The following is a 13,702-nucleotide window of genomic DNA, read 5'->3' on the forward strand; positions in this document are numbered from 1 at the left end:
CGATGCTGCCTTGGGGGAGGTGCACCATAATGCCTCGTTAAATGACCACTCAGGGGCCTCTAAGTGCCTCACTTACCTTCCTGGACGCATCCAGGATTCTGGGAAAATTCAGTCCATCGTGGTCTCAAGGTGTGATTACATGGCAAGAAAAAACTAGCACGATGAGACAGTCCTGTCTTCATGGGGAATGTCCAGCCAGTGGGTCAGGTTACCTCCTGTTAATACGCCAATTAAAAATCAGAGATTGTCAGAGGATTTAGGGGTGGGGGGAAAGCAAGAACAAATGATAAGCTAGACCCCGGTTCGATTCCTGGGTCGGGAAGATCCCCTGGAGAACGAATAGGCCACCCGCTCCAGTATTTTTGGTCTTCCCTAGTGGCTCAGCTGGTAAAGAATGTGTCTACAATGCGGGGGACCTGGGTTCAATCCCTGGGTTGGGAAGATCCCTGGAGAAGGGAAAGGCTACCCACTCCAGTATTCTGGACTGGAGAATTCCATGGACTGTATAGTCCACTAGGTCTCAAAGAGTCGGATACCACTGAGCAACTTTCACTTTCGTAATCTTTTCAAAATCATATCATTTAAAAGATTCACTGTAAATACAAAACACAAGTTGGAAGTAAATGGATGGAAAAAATATATCATGCAAATAAAAGAGTAAGAAGGCTAGAGGGGCTGTATTAATATCAGGTAGACATTAGACTTCAATATGCAAAATGTTAATCAGAGATAATGATAAACGTGTCATTTCATGTGAATCCATCCTACTGAAACAGAAGGGCTTTGTGCAGCTAAAAATGACAGACTCATGCTATTCTAAATATTGATGCTTATGGTTCCAAAGTGGTTAAAAGGTCCTCACATTTATCTTGGGAGTCAATGGAAAAGGGCATCTGTCCATTTGAAATTAAATCCATTTTGTGACTCATGATACCAGTGGATGGTTGCACCAGGGATGGGGGTGGAGGTGGGAGGAACCTCTCAAAATGAAGTTCACATGTTGCCGAATCTGAATCAAACCAACTTTGGTCAATTCTTTGTGACTGATGCAGAATCCTGGCAGGAGTTTTGCTTAAACACACAGAGCAAGGAGACCCCTCTCCAAAGAGCAGAGACTCTTTGAAACTTTCTTTCTCCACTAGAAGGGCAGCACAAGCAGCAGGCACACATGGGTGGAGGACCCAATGGCTTCGCCCTCCACGCAGCCCAGATCTCATCCCTGACCTTGGGCATCCACGAGGTTCGTGATGCGATTGAGATCCCCATGCACCGGCTGGTCCTCAGCCAGCTTTGGCTTTGTCTTGTACTACCAGTGGAGCAAGACCTGCACAGTGTCCATGAACTGGCCTGAAATCAGCAGGGCCTCCCCCAACTTGTGCTCCCTGAGACAAGCACACATATCTCACCGCTTGGCAAGGGGATATCTCTTTTATGGGGCTTCCCTGGTGACACAGTGGTAAAGAATCCACCTGTCAATCAGGACACAGGAGTTCAATCTCCAGGTCGGGAAGATCCCCTGGAGTAGGAAATGCCAGCCTGCTCCAGTATTCATGCCGGGAAAATCCCGTGGACAGAGGAGCCTGGCGGGCTACAGTCCAAAGGGTCACAAAGAGTTGGACACGACTGAGCAACTGAGCACATGCGCACAATCCCTTTTATGAATGGCCCAACTGAAGAGGAATATCGCTTGAAATCTATAGAGATAAGGACCTCCATATTGGAATGGTTAGAAATATAGTTAAAAGTTGTCAAGGTGATGGGAATTCCTTGGTAGTCCAATGGTTAGGACTTGTCAGTACATTCACTTCCATGGCCCAGGTTCGATCCCTACTCAGGGGAACTGAGATCCCACAAGCCATGTGGGATGGCTTGATAACAAAAAAAGTTATCAAGCTGACAATAAAAGTACAGACAACAAAAGAAAAAAACAGATCAAATGGACTTTTAGATATCAAAATTTGAAACTGTTTATCAAAGGACATTGTCAATAGAGTAAAAGGCAACCCAGAAAATGGAAGAAAATACTTGCAAATCATGTATATGATAAATTAATATCCAGAATAAATAAAAAACTCATAAAACTAAATAGCAATAAAGCAAACAACCAATTTAGAAATGGGCCAGGGACTTAAATAGACATTTCTCCAAAGAAGATGTATATATGGTCAATAGCATATGAGATGTTTAGATTTATTAGTCTTTAGGAAAATGTACCCTGCTTATTTAACTTATATGCAAAATACATCATGCAAAATGCCAGGCTGGATGAAGCCCAAGCTGGAATCAAGATTTCCGGGAGAAATATCAGTAACCTGATATACACCACTCTTATGGTGGAAAGCAAAGAGGAACTAAAGAGCCTCTTGATGAAAGTGAAAGAGGAGAGTGAAAAAAACTGGCTTAAAACTCAACATTCAAAAAATCTAAGATCATGGCATCCAGTCCCATCACTTCATGGCAAGTAGATGGGGAAACAAAGGAAATAGTGACAGATTTTATTTTCCTGGGCTCCAAAATCACTGCAGATGGTGATTGCAGCCAAGAAATTAAAAGACTCTTGCTCCTTGGAAGAAAAGCTATGACAAACCTAGACACCATATTAAAAAGCATAGACCTTTGCCAACAAAGGACCGTCTAGTCAAGGCTATGGTTTTTCCAGTAGTAATGTGTGGATGTGAGAGTTGGACCATAAAGAAGGCTGAGCACTGAAGAATTGATGCTTTTGAACTGTGGTGTTGGAGAAGACTGTTGAGAGTCCCTTGGACTGCAGGGAGATCAAACCAGTCATTCCTAAAGGAGATCAGTCCTGGGTGTTCAGTGGAAGGACTGATGCTGAAGCTGAAGCTCCAATACTTCAGCCACTTGATGTGAAGAGCCAACTCATTGGAAAAGACCCTGATCCCGGGAAAGATTGACGGCAGAAGGAGAAGGGGATGACAGAAGATGAGATGGTTGGATGGCATCACTGACTCGACAGACGTGAGTTTGAGCAAGCTCTGGGAGTTGGTAACAGACAGGGAAGCCTGGCGTGCTGCAGGATTCGCAAAGAATCAGACACGACTGCGCGACTGAACTGAACCAAACAACATGGAAAAACCTTGAAGACCTTATGCTTGACTAAAGATAGACATAAAAGGACAGATGCTATGATTCCGCTTACATGAGATGTCTAGTCATCGGAATCGTAGAGACAGAAACTAAATGGTAGTTTCTAGGGGATAAGGGGAGAGAGGAGTTATTTTGTTTTTAATGGGTAAAGAAATCGGTGTGGGATGCTGAAAAAGTTCTGAAGATGGTTGGCAGTGATGGCTGGAAAACAATGTCAATACATTTAATGTCACTGAACTGTATACCCAAAAGCAGTTAAAATGGTATCTTTCATGCTATGTACATTTTACCACCATAAGAAAAAACTTACCAAGAGTAACGCCTAGACATTTTTACTCAAACCACACTCTAGATGGTTTAAGCAGAGTGCAGGGGTCAGGTATAGAGTACCTCAGACATCTTATCATCCAACAACTATGCACATGAACACACCCTAATGACAAACTCTGCAGCAGAGGGCAATGGTTGAGGGTAAGGTAATGGTCAAGAGCACAGGCTCTGGAGTCAGACAGGCAGGAATTCTTATCAAAGGTCCATGCCAGCTGTGACACATGTCCCCAACCTGTGTCACCCTCTTACTCCTCATGTGTGAGATGGGATCATAATTGTATGCACAGTCGCTTCAGTCGTGTCCGACTCTGTGCGACCCCATAGACGGCAGCCCACCAGGCTCCCCCGTCCCTGGGATTCTGCAAGCAAGAACACTGGAGTGGGTTGCCATTTCCTTCTTCAACGCATGAAAGTGAAAAGTGAAAGTGAAGCCGCTCAGTCATGTCCAACCCTCAGCGACCCCATAGACTGCAGCCTTCCAGGCTCCTCCGTCCATGGGATTTTCGAGGCAAGAGTACTGGAGTGGGATGCCATTGACTTAGCAGCAGATTGCTATGATAACAGCAGGACAGCTGTTCCTCATTCACCCTAGCCCAAGGCTGGGGTCCCAGGATCTCAGCCCCACCCCTCACTGCCACAGGACTTCCTGAGCCTCACTCCTCTTCTACAGAATGGCGTAAGTGGCACCTGCCTCCCTGGGTTCAGTTCAGTCCAGTCGCTCAGTCGTGTCCGACTCTTCGAGACCCCATGAATCGCAGCACGCCAGGCCTCCCTGTCCATCATCAACTCCCAGAGTTCACTCAGACTCACGTCCATCGAGTCAGTGATGCCATCCAGCCATCTCATCCTCTGTCGTCCCCTTCTCCTCCTGCCCCCAATCCCTCCCAGCATCAGAGTCTTTTCCAATGAGTCAACTCTTCCCATGAGGTGGCCAAAGTACTGGAGTTTCAGCTTTAGCATCATTCCTTCCAAAGAAATCCCAGGGCTGATCTCCTTCAGAATGGACTGGTTGGATCTCCTTGCAGTCCAAGGGACTCTCAAGAGTCTTCTCCAACACCACAGTTCAAAAGCATCAATTCTTTGGCGCTCAGCCTTCTTCACAGTCCAGCTCTCACATTCATGCATGACCACAGGAAAAACCATAGCCTTGACTAGACGAACCTTTGTTGGCAAAGTAATGTCTCTGCTTTTGAATATGCTATCTAGGTTGGTCATAACTTTCCTTCCAAGGAGTAAGCGTCTTTTAATTTCATGGCTGCAGTCACCATCTGCAGTGATTTGGGAGCCCAAAAAAATAAAATCTGACAGTGTTTCCCCATCTATTTCCCATGAAGTGATGGGACCGGATGCCATGATCTTCGTTTTCTGAATGTTGAGCTTTAAGCCAACTTTTTCACTCTCCACTTTCACTTTCATCAAGAGGCTTTTTAGTTCTTCTTCACTTTCTGCATTGGTGTTGTTAATAATAAAATTTAGTAATAATAAAAATAGTAACAACCACAATTGTTGCTGGCCACAGTATTTCCACTGGAGATTGGAGTTGGTATCCAAAGCGCGTTAGCTTCGTGAAGTCTACCTTGTCTCAGATGTTAGTGATGAGTATTGCTAGAGAAAACTTATAGTTAAATGTTAGTGATTTAGTCCCATATTAAAAGTTAAAATTTTAATACAGCCCTGTAGAGTGGTCTGGAGAAAGATCGCTCATCAGGGATACAGCACTGCCAACACTTGTTTGTAAATATTGAGAACTTTTCCACACAGAATTGTCATAACTGGATAGAATATTTTCACCCATATTCAAATTAACATCACTAATTTTTCATTAGAGGAAGAAGTTATAAAACAAAAAAATGTTTATGCCTCATTTACTATCAAGGGAATGTTATTAGATCTGCAAAATAATTCTGTCAAGTTTTAAAACTGATGAATCAGTTGTTTTTCTCTGGGTAATAGGATAGAAACACTCATCCTAAAACTGTTTCAATAAAGGGAAACACTGTCAAGATGATCCCAACAAGAATTTAATCTGAGTGAGCAATCGCATGCAACACAGTCTCTGAAATCAGAATATACAAATCCGAACTGAAAATTGACAAAATATTACTTATCAGATAATTTTGTTAAAAGATGCTTAGTTTGTCATATTACAGAGTCTAACATTAAAAAGTCTGTCCTTTGCAATTGAAGAAAAAAATTTAGAAAGTTTTTAGTGTTAAAATCTTTTCATAAACACTTGAACAATAAACATTGTCAGTTTAGAGATAAGGGAGGAAGGATTTAATGTTCTAATAATCTAATGCCTTTAGAAGAAGCAGAGGTGGAAACTTGCACAAAGTGTATTCTTCAGTTTTAGAGTAGTCTGAATGAAAGCAAGGGAATAAGGCACCAAGGAACTGGGATTGAGAGCAATAGGGATTTAAAAAGAGCCTTTGACTTCTCCCTGAAAGTGAAAGTGAAGTCGTGTCCGACTGTGGACTGTAGCCTACCAGGCTTCTCTGTCCATGAGATTCTCCAGGCAAGAATACTGGAGTGGGTTACCATTTCCTTCTCCAGGGGATCTTCCCAACCCAGGGATGGAACCTGGGTCTTCCTCATTGGAGGCAGATGCTTTAACCTCTGAGCCACTAGGGAAGCCCCCTAGGGAGGCTTTCTCTCTAGGGAGGCTCTTAATTAGGTTTTCATTTTCAAAGAGCATCAGGCTTGACAGGATCTTCAGTAATCTTGTCTCATCCCTGTTCACAGCAAGATATACAGTTTATAATCCAGCCTATGTCTAGAGATGTCAGATAGAAAGATCTCACAGTATCTAATCTCAAATTAAGCAACCTTCTCATTCAAGCCACTCATCCTCATAATGAAAGTGAAAAGTGAAAGTGAAGTCGCTCAGTCGTGTACGACTCTTTGCGACCCCATGGACTGTAGCCTACCAGGCTCCTTCATCATCCTCATATTTAACCTAAATTCAGGATTCTTTGCAATGTTAGCATATTTTCTGGAGAAGGCAATGGCAACCCACTCCAGTACTCTTGCCTGGAAAATCCCATGGACGGAGGAGCCTGGTAGGCTGCAGTCCATGGGGTCGCTAGGAGTCGGACACGACTGAACGACTTCACTTTCACTTTTCACTTTCATGCATTGGAGAAGGAAATGGCAACCCACTCCAGTGTTCTTGCCTGGAGAATCCCAGGGACGGGGGAGCCTGGTGGGCTGCCGTCTGTGGGGTCGCACAGAGTCGGACACGACGGAAGTGACTTAGCAGCAGCAGCAGCAGCAGCATATTTTCTCTGCCTTTGGTTCTCTTGTTAGAGAATAATTCTAATGAGGTAACTAGTTTTTGTTTGGTAACATATTAGCAACCAATTCCAGATCATTTGTTTTCATCTAGATGTGAGGTCTTTCTTTTATTCCCCCAATATTCAGGACACTGGTATGAAACACATTTGGGAACTTGATTTGTGTAAGAATACCGTCTTTAAAAAGATACTGCTCATCCTTTGCTTTTGGAGAAGGAAATGGCAACCCATTCCAGTATTCTTGCCTAGCGAATCCTGTGGACAGAGGAGCCTGGGGGCTGCTGTCCATAGGGTTGCACAGAGTCGGACACAACTGAAGCGACTTAGCATAGCATGCAACAACCACGATGATATAGCCACCACTTCTCAAGTACTTCCTCTGTGTTAGAGCTTTGCATGAATCTGCACAGTAGTGCTATGAGGCAGTTGCTCTCCCCATTTTATAAAAAACTTAGTAATGACTGTGATGAGACTTGCTCAGGAAATGCAGCTGAATCCCTTCTGTGTGCAGGGCAGTGTGGGTTGTGTGGGGCCCCTGGTGTCTGTGGAGTTCACAGCTGGGGAAGGGGCCCCCACTATGGTCCAGAATCCATGCCCATCCTGTCTCTCCCAGGTGCTGAGGGTCACCTAAGTCTAAGGCCAAGGTCAAAGCTGCCAGGAGGCTGGAGTCCTGGGTTCTGGTCCCACTTGTGCTTCGAACTGGCTCTGCCTCCTGGGTCGGTCACTATCCCTCCCTCCCCAGGTTTATCCTGTTGTAACGTGAGAAACGGGGGTCAGATCCCTGATACCAAGATCTCTCACCACAAAGAAAGGCTGGAAGCTCAAACGTGGAGCCTGTGTCTGGATGTCTGGCTTCTCTCTGCCCCCTGGTGGACACCAGCAGCCTAGCACCTGGGGGAAATAGACTAGAGACTCCGGAGCTATGCCAAGGCTCCCCTTCTCTGAGATCCAATCCCCATCTATTAAATGTGGATAATAATAATACCTACCTCTTGGGGCTATTATTGAGAATGCAAAGAGATAATACATGAGAAATGCATGAGAAGTGCTTGGACTTTAGAAGTGAGCACAGACTAGTCAATCAACAGAAGCCAGATCCTACAACTGAAATGGCAAATCCTATCATCAGTGAAGACTGTAATGACTACAAGCTTTAGGACATACTTGTTACTGGCAGCTGTTTACTAAGTTCTAAATGGATTCAGTCTCTATGATAATTACCCCATCTCTGGACAATTACCAACTATATGTATTTTTTTTTCAAGAAAATAAGTTTAAAATATTTTTCCTTCTTTTTTTGCTCAAATCATTTCCTTTGTTCCTGTTTTAGGGGTTTGTTTTATTGCTCTTCTTCACCATCGAATGCTTGCCTCATTAATCTACTTCTAACACTTCATTGAGGTATAATTTACACACCATAAAATTTATCTGTTTTAAGTATAAAATTGAACAATTCTTAGTATAGTTACAGAGTTGTTCAACCATCACCACAGTATAATTTTAAACTATTTTCCATTACCCTCAAAAGAAAGAAACGTACCCACTTGCAGTTTATTCCCATTCCCATCCCCAGCCCTAAGCAACCACCAATCTACTTTCTTTCTTTAAAGATTTGCCTTTGCTGGACATGTCACAAAGACGGAATCATGAAATATATGTGTCTCCTTTTACTTAATATGTTTTTGAGGTTCATCTTTGTTGTAGCATGTAGCAGTACTTTATTCCATTTTATGGTGGAAAACATTCCATTGTATGGACATGCCACATTTTGTTTATCCATTCAGCAGTTAATGGACATCTGTATTGTTTGTACTATAGGCATATAATATATAAAACATTTGCATTATTATGAGGCTATTTTAAACAGTTGCTGCTCTGAACATTTGCTTATATTTGTCTGCGTGAATGTATGTTTTCAATTCTCTTGAGGGCTTGTTTATTTTTATACATTCACTGTTGCCACTAAATGTACTTTAATGTATAAATTATGTATATAAATTTGCCTCTAGTACCGCTTTAGCTGTGTCCCACAAACTTTGACCTGTTCTTTTGTCATTATCATTCAGAACTAAATATTTGTCAAATTTCTTTTTTATTTCTTTTTTCAACAAAATGTATTTATCGATAGAATGGTTCCCAAACATGTAAGTCTATTATAATATGCAATTTTACTGACTCATGATTGGGGAACTTAGACTGTATGACGTTAATGCTATAGGATTTGTTGAGGCTTTCTTTATAATTCTTAATATACATGCTTTATTTTTGTGATTGCTCCATTTGCGTTTGTTGGAAACTGCTTGAAGGAAATGATTTCTCTAAAATATTCTAACCCTATGGGTGGCCTAATGGTTAGGATTCCAGGCTTTCACAGCTGTGGCCTGAGTTCAATCTCTGGTCAGGGAACTGAGATCCCACAAGCTGTGTGGTGTGGCAAAAATAAATAAATAAACAAATTCTAACCTAAACACAATGCAAACTCTTGTGCTTCCACACACTCTCCACACAAGTGCGGCCAAGATCCTCTGAAAAGCTTCTACCTGCAAAGAAAGGCACAGGACCGTGGCCCATGACTCTGCCCTGCCTGACTCCTTATTCCTTACCTCCTCACTATCTTCTGAACTTCCCTGTACCCCTAAGGTCTGTGACAACCCCCTGTACCTTGTCAAAGAGAAGAATCACTGTAAGCTCACAGTTTTGTGTCTTTCCAACTTGTTTTCTCAACCTATCACACTCTTCTCTTCTTGAACCTCCTCAAGATATCCAGTCCGCTGAACCATCCAATTTCTCCCTATCCATCAACTCTTTTCTGACTTCATTTTACTCTTTCAGTTCAGTTCAGTTCAGTCGTTCAGTTGTATCCGACTCTTTGCGACCCATGGACTGCAGCACGCCAGACCTCCCTGTCCATCACCAACTCCCAGAGCTTACTCAAACTCATGTTCACTGAGTCAGTGATGCCATCCAACCATCTCATCCTCTGTCGTCCCCTTCTCCCACCTTCAATCTTTCCCAGCATCACGGTCTTTTCAAATGAGTCAGCTCTTCGCATCAGGTGGCCAAAGTATTGGAGTTTCAGCTTCAGCATCAGCTTTAGCTTTGCTCTTTAACCGGCTTAAATTCCATGTTCTATTGTTTTATTTCATGTATTTATTTGTTTTGGGCTGTGCTGGGTCTACATTGCTGCACGGGGGCTACACTTTGTAGCCGGGCATGGTCTTCTCATTGCGGTGGCTTCTTTTGTTGCTGGTGAGCACTGGCTCTAGGGCTCTCAGGCTTCAGTATTTGTGGCTACTGAAGCGCGAGTTGCCCCGTGGCATGTGGGATCTTCCCAGACCAGGGACCAAACCCGTGTTCCCTGCATTGGCAGGAGGATTTTCAACCACTGGACTAGCAGGGAAGTCCCTGTTCCGTTGTGGTCATCACTTCTGCAAACATCCTGAACTCCATTGCCTTCACCACTTACATATCAAAACTCCAACTCTAGGTGAACCCAACTACCCATCTCCTTTGTGCCTACATCCATGCTGCTCAGTTGCTGAAGAACATGAACTATACGGTATGTGACAACTATAAATTCATAGTCACCAACTTCAAGGCTGCTATTCACTTTTATTATGTTTTGTTTAGATACACTGTTCTCAGACTTCTATCTTCCCTTCCAGCCTGTTCACACTCAGCAAATGACGGAATGTTCTACTTGACAGAGAAAATAGAAGCTGTCACACAACTGCCTTCTCCTCCCTTAATTCCCTCCTATCCAAGGACACTTCTTCTGTGCTCAGAATTCCATCTCTCCAGGCTTCTGGGAATTTTGCACTGTTCTTTGCAGGGAAACGGGATACTGTGAAGGGAGATGATTTAGGATATAGCTGCAGAGGTGCTTGCTCTATTTTATTTATTTATTTAATTTGGCCGCACCATACAACATTCAGGATCTTAGTTCCCTGACCAGGGATGAAACCCATACCCCCTGCATTGGAAGCATGGAGTCTTAACCACTGGATAGCTAGAGAAGTCCAAGAGGTGCTTTTTTTTTTTTTTTTTTTGACCTTTTAAAATTTCATTTTAAAAACTACAACAATTTATCTTAAATAAGGCAACTGCCGATCAGTTGCAAACTAATGCAACAAACTACACACTATTTTAAAACCTTCTGTATTCAAACTTGGTTCACATCTCCTGGCAACAATTTTTAGATCCTTATTTTTGTCTTGTATTTGGTAAAGGTTTCTGTTAACCAAATGTCTATTCTCTTCCCTCATGAGAATGTCCAATTCGTTGAAGTCTGGAAAGACCTCTCTTCTTCACAAATATAAAGGAGATGTACAGACTTTAAAACAACTCAATTCCAAATTCTTTCACTAGGTGCCAACACGATTATAACAACATAACCCAAACTTCCTCAGGGAGTATTTTTCAGAACTAATTTTCAGAATTAATCATGACAAAGTCTTGTGTTCCATGAATATGTTTCCTGAAGTGACAATTTATAAATTCGACAATTACACATATGTGAGAAACCAGCTCACACCCGTGACATCTTAACACTGTACAGGTGTCTTGACATCTGCCCCCTCCCTCCATATTTAGTCTCTTTGAAATGACAGGAAAAAAAACAACCAATCACAGGTTTAATGGGTTTAATAAGTTTACCCCTTCAGGTCCTATTTGCAGCACCCAGTATTCCTTTGAAACACCAGACAGACCCAGCAGTGGCCAACAGTCAAGATCAGACCGCCAGAGTTTAAAAGTTCAGGTTCTCTGAGCATCCGTGTTGCAGTGGCTCTTGTCCGAAATTGGTACCTCCCTATCTTTGGGGAGCTTTAAATGTACCAGTGAAAAAAGCTTTTTCCCCTGCAAGGGGAAGCAGGAAAGTCATTCCTCAAACCCAGTGGAGATCTGGCTGAGGTCTTTCTTCTGTCCCATGTCTTCAGGCTTGTGTTTTTGTTTTTTGGTTTTTGTTTTTTTTCAGTGGAGCAAGAGACCAAAATCTAACCTGAGTTACAAGAAACAAGACAGTGATGGCTATAAAGGGAGTGACCAGGAGCAGCGGAGCCTCCTGTCCCTCCCACATCCAATGTATGTGCTTCACAGAAAAACAAAAAAACAGGTCCACAAAACACAACAGCTAAAATTACAAAAGTCCATTCATCCAAGGGCGGTGGGAGGCAGAAGGGGAAAATGGAAGGGAAATGGCACAGGGAGAGAGTATTCAAATCAGTCCAGGCACGGGGCTGGCAAATGCTAGGAAAGAGCTGCAGAAAAACCTGTGGTCCTTTCAGACTCATCAGTGTTTAAAATCCATACTGGTCGCAGGAAGATTCTGCCTTACGTGCACCAGAGACAAAAATCTGGATTCCTCAGAGAGAAGGGAATGCGGGCAGGGCCCTTGGCAGGGTGGGCCCTGCCTTCCCTGGGAGTGGGTGGAGGTGAACCAGAGAAGAGCTGCCACAGCATCCTTCCGATCCCCCCCCCCGGCCCCTCTGGATGGCGGGTGATCGACTCAGCGGCCTGCGGCAGCCTTCAGTTTGTCAGGAGACGGGTGTGGCGAGGGTAATTTTTCTGCAGAAGTGGAGCTGCTCAGGGCTGACTGCAGGTAGACAGTCTTGTGGAAGAGTCTGTTGCTTAAGAAAACCACCAAGGAGAAGAGGTGCAACTGGAAAAGGTATGCTTTGCCAGGGGTCTTTGCTTCATTGGCGCTGATAATGAATAAAGGAAAGAGGATAGAGATGAGGCAGCCACTGACAATGTAGGAGGACTGCATTGCTGTGAGGAAAGCCAGGGGCAAACCAAATCCGAAGTAGTAAGGCCAATTCCTTTCTATGTTTGATAACCGCTGGTGCATTTCAATTCCTTTATTGAACCAACGATATTCGAAGCAGTATAGTGAGTAGAGGAGAGACATATGCAGGAGACTAACCAGCTGACCAACAAGATGGATGGGAAAGAGACTCACAAACATCCCCTGGAGAAGGAAGAGAGCCTGAAGCAAGAGGTTGAAGAGCATGTCAGCAATTATTTTGCTGACACTAGGAAATGAGTGAGGTTTCCTCCCAGATACCTCGAATGCCAGGTCCGCTATATCCTGAAACCAAATCGTGTTGATGACTTTGCTGAGCACAAAGAGGGGGAGCACCCAGAGAGCACTGAAAATTGATGTGAGGAAGAACTCCAGCCACGACCAGACATCCCCGTGTAGCGATGGGTCACCAATAATCTGTTGGTTACAATGGGCCGTTACTGATTGAAGGACGGGAATAAACATTCAATAAAACAAGAGGAGACTGAACCAGAAAACTCCACCATTGCAAGTGCAGCACTGAAAAATTCTGCTAACAATACTCTATGCTCTGGGCTCTCCTCTGAGCCAGGATACTGCTTGCCCTTCTTCGACGCTGCTCCTCTCTTTTGTTGAATTCGAGCATCTAGCTTTGAAATGGTACAAATTCCCCAGATGGAGTCTTTGATTCCCCTGGCAAGGTCCTGCAGAAAGGTTTTGACACTGTCAGCCATCTCTTTACCGCCCAAACAATCAGCTACACAAAGGAGAGAGAAGTGTCCCCAGATTTTTCATCATGAAGGACCCAGCAGCTTCGCCACCGCGACTCCGGCTCTGGCTCCAGCCGGGTCTTTCGCCCACCGAGGGCCCGCTCCTCTCCTCCGAGCCCCTCCGCACCGGGTCGCACGCTCCCGCCCGGGCGCTGCCAGGGCCGGGGCCGCTGTGCCCACACTGGGCATGCCCGGGCAAGAGGTGCTTTTTTAAAGTGCATATTTGGGTATATTCATTCCCAACAAGTAACCCTATAGCACCTTCCTATTGATCTTAGAATTAAAAAAATAAAATAAATAAAATTCAATATGCTTGACATGACCTTCACCAATATACAGTTCACAAGAAAAGAGATGCAATCTTCAAATATATCAAAATATGCCAACTTGATTCATAATAAGAAAAGTACAAATTTTAA

The 13,702-nt window shown here is 43.7% G+C and overlaps 1 pseudogene; it reads right to left on the bottom strand.

Moving 5' to 3' along the window:
• Positions 1 to 12,222: 12,222 nt before the first annotated feature.
• LOC147375065 (etoposide-induced protein 2.4 homolog pseudogene) lies at positions 12,223 to 13,310 on the bottom strand (annotated as a pseudogene).
• Positions 13,311 to 13,702: the final 392 nt, after the last annotated feature.

Source organism: Bos grunniens, chromosome 3 (assembly GCF_055505025.1).
Source record: "Bos grunniens cultivar Pamir isolate PY7600 chromosome 3, Bosgru_T2T1.0, whole genome shotgun sequence".
Taxonomy (NCBI): Eukaryota; Metazoa; Chordata; class Mammalia; order Artiodactyla; family Bovidae; genus Bos; species Bos grunniens.